General features: G+C 46.2%; 1 pseudogene; it reads right to left on the reverse strand.

Moving 5' to 3' along the window:
* Positions 1–1,819: 1,819 nt before the first annotated feature.
* Positions 1,820–2,695, reverse strand: LOC113223487 (annotated as a pseudogene).
* Between the last annotated feature and the right edge of the window lie 1,243 nt (positions 2,696–3,938).

A 3,938-nucleotide genomic window follows, 5' to 3' on the forward strand; every position in this document is an offset into this window, starting at 1 on the left:
TGGAAAGTACAGAAATTCTTCCCAAAAGTTGTATATAATGCATTATTCAAATAGTGTCCAACCACTAGTTAGAAAGCTTAGCACTCAAATAGCCTTTGAAATCTCTGTAGAGTCACCTCAGTCGAACAGTCCTGATAATTTACAGAAGTGTGGAGTGCACTAAGGGATCCCTGACGTACGATGTCTTTGTTTGTAGAGTGTTTTCTGTGTTGATCCACTGAAGTGTGTGTGTGGGTGTGTGAGTGTGTGTTTCTGTGTGTAGGTGGGTGAGTATGTGTGTGTGTGTGTGTGTGTGTAGGTGGGTGGGTATGGGTATGTATGTGTGTGTTACATGTTTCCTTTGTGGTATGTGTTGGGTGCTGTCAGTAGGTACTTGGAAGAGGGAGGACCATAAGCTTGTAAACATTCCTATGTGCCTGCTTCATAAGAAGTGTACTCAACATGGTCAAAAGTAACTAAACCAAGTGAACAAATTAGACATTAATTAAATTTAATGCAGGCCAGGAAAGAAGTATTCAAGGCCAGGTAAAATGAAGAAATACAACCAAATGAATTAAAGTTTTAAATTGATTAGTAGAATGAGACAGGGATCTTTTTTAAGGATTGTAATTTCTAGTGAATATCAGTATATAAAACTAAGTATTATATGGCTGTCAATTGACTAAAAACTGTACTTAAAATTTGAGGTAGTGAAACAGTCATATATTATCTTCTAATTCCATTTTTCTGTCTCAAGAATGACTTGTTAAAATTTTTTTTTTTGAAATTTTACATTCTCATCTTGAAAGAGCTTCACAAGACTTACATGAGAATCTGGATTCTTATAAGACGTCTGATTTTTTATTGGTATGATTGTATTTCTGTTATGTACACCAATGTCAAACATTCCTTTCCTGAGCTATTCTCTAGAACACAATTTAACTTGTAATGGACACTCAACAAGTGGTCAGTCAGATAATTAAATCAACACCTTAGTTCCATCAATTTTCATTTCACATAAAAATGATCTTCTATATCAGAGAGAGATGAGGGAGGGAGAGTGGTTGAGACTGAAAGGATGACAAGCAGACCTCATTCTACAGTGGATTTCCTACAGTCTGCACTTCCGAATGCTTGGAAACACTTGTCATACTCAAAAAAATAGCTCATGGCACTGGGCTAGCATGGGGAGGCTTAGCACTAACAACTCAGAATTCCACTACCTTGTACGGGCCTCAGTTTCCTCACTGGGCCCTGGCGTAGGTCTGAGGGTCTGAGGTCTGTCGGTCTGAAGGTCCTAGGGAAATCCAGCCACTCAGGAGCCTGAGATATTCTAGCATCGTGGCCGGGCCTCCTCTCCCAGCGGACTCATTTTCCAGCACCCCCTCCACTGTCTCCGCCCAATTCCTCGGGGAAAAAAAGGATTTCTTTTTTCTTTTGATAATACTTCCTGAAACTTTTGCGGGTACAGAAAACACAAACTGATTGACTGACAAAAGGGGGAAGAGGAGAGGCAACCAGAAACCTTGGGGGACCGGTTCCCTCCATACCCAGGTCTCTTCTCCCCAACACAGCTTGGCCCACAGCCTGGAGGTGCCAGCGGGGACCCTCACCCTACACGCATCCGGATATGGCCTTGACCTCTTCTCCCACAGCCCAGTGGCTCAGTCCTGAGAAGGAACCAAAGTAAGAGGGGAAAAAGCCCTGCCGCCTGATCCGGCGCTGCCGCTCACAGACCCTCGGTTGATTGGCGGCACTGAACAGGTTAAAAGAAAAGAAAACATAAAGACCCAAACACCCAGACAGAAAGAGCATGTGCGGAGAGAGCGTGCTGGGAGCCTCAGTAGCCGGCCTCCTCCTGGGATATTCAGGGGCCTCCCCTGGGCCCAGGCAGTCGCTGGCACCCGAGGGAGCCCCGTGGCCCACTGAGCCTTGTGGACAGTACTTGGGGTCATATTTCTGCCAGCCCAAGCTGAAGACCTGGCCGCTCTGCTTAGCGCCCTGCGTGTAGCCGGTCTGCAGGGACATGGAGTTACCACACTTGCTGATTCCCAGCTTGGTGTCACAGATGTGCCGCCGGTCCCGAGAGCCGTCATGCCCGCCTGGCTGACCACTTGTTTGTGCCCATCTGGAGGCTGATGGTCGAGTGGTCCATTGGTTCTTGGGGTCGTAGAGATGCCTCCTCGCGCCATATGCGGTCATGTCTGGCTGGAGCATTTGTTGGTGCCCTTCTGCAGCTCGATGACGCAATGTCTCGCATTCATAATGGCGTATTGGAAGTTCCGCTCCTGCTTCTCCGAGTACTTGTCACCGATGTCCTCCCTGCTCTGTAGCCCCTTAGTCTTGGCCTTCCCTGCCAGGGCGAGAAGAGACACCTGCACCTGCCTCACCTTCCAACTCTCAAACAGGTCCACGGGGTTCATGCTGTAGCTGACCATGGCCTTGGTGAAGTTGGAGTTTTCTAGCCGGTGCCAGTTCTGCAGGGAGCGGCTGATCTTGGGGACTGAGCCCTGCTGCAGCTTGTTCATGAGTGTGTCTAAGATAATCCCGTCCTTCAGGCCTTTCTGGAAGTTGCGCCGATGAAGCAGCTGGTGAGTCCCTCCATCCAGCTGCGGAGCTCTGCCTTCTTCTGGGCGTCATATTTGGACGGGAGCCAGTTCTTGACCTCAGCAAAGAGCCTGTAGGAGCCGCCCTTGCCGAGCTGCGTGGAGCTCATAACTGGAGGGCACGACAGCGGGATGGGACAGGACCGGACGGGGTCACTAAGTCTTTTTGCTAGTTTGCAATATTTTGTTTTCACCGCACCATTGTTTTTAGTACATATGTGTACATATGTTTTGAGTATTTAAAAAATGTGTTAAAAATGTTAGACATCTCCCTTTTTTTTTACCTTCCCTTTTACGCTTCACTGCCATTTACATCCACACAGACGCACACGCATATACACATACTGACCAAAATTAATTTAGATGTACAAATGGGTTATTTGAATTCAAAAAAGTCAATCTATATTAGTGAAAGTGTCATGCCAGTGCGAATTATTTTTATAATCCTTTTAAGAAGAAAGAACTTCCGGCTGGGCGCGGTGGCTCATGCCTGTAATCCCAGGCATGCTTTTGGGATTTTGGGAAGCCAAGGGGTGTGTATCACGAGGTCAGGAGTTCAAGACCAGACTGGCCAAGATGTCGAAACCTTGTCCCTACTAAAAATAGAAAAAAACTTAGCTGGGCATGATGGCACGCGCCTGTAATCCCAGCTATTCGGGACACTGAGGCAGAGAATTTCTTAAACCTTGGGAGACAGAGGTTGCAGTGAGCTGAGATCGCCCTGCTGCACTCCAGCCTGGGTGACAGACAGGGAGTCTGTCTCAAAAAAAAAAAAAAAAAAGGAAAAGAAAAGAAAGAACTCTCCTACTTTTTTGAAGAGATTATTCTGTATCCATTTTATAATTTTGTGGCCACCAAAAAAGATGTGTCATATCACAGAGTGAAAATAATAAGTGGTAGTTTAAAATGTTGAATTTTGGCCGGGTGTGATGGCTCACGCCTGTACTCCCAGCACTTTGGGAGGCCGAGGCAGGTAGATCACCTGAGGTTGACAGTTCGAGACCAGCCTGGCCAACATGGTGAAACCCCTTCTCTACTAAAAATATGAAAATTAGCCAGGCATGGTGGCACAAATCTGTAATCCCAGCTACTCAGGAGACTGAGGAAGGAGAATGACTTGAACCCCGGAGGCTGAGGTTGCAGTGAGCCCAGATTGCGCCACTGCACTCCAGCCTGGAGGACAGAGTGAGATTCCATCTGAAAACTAAAATAAAATGTTAAACTTTTACAAGTCATTGTTCCTATTCTAATTTTTGAATGCATCCACTGCGTCTTACAAAACAGTCTCGTTAAACTATTTTGCTGATAATGAATTCTTAAATAAAAGGAGAACTCCACAGAAATATATATGGC

The sequence above is a fragment of the Piliocolobus tephrosceles genome, unplaced genomic scaffold (genome assembly GCF_002776525.5).
Source record: "Piliocolobus tephrosceles isolate RC106 unplaced genomic scaffold, ASM277652v3 unscaffolded_41500, whole genome shotgun sequence".
Taxonomy (NCBI): Eukaryota; Metazoa; Chordata; class Mammalia; order Primates; family Cercopithecidae; genus Piliocolobus; species Piliocolobus tephrosceles.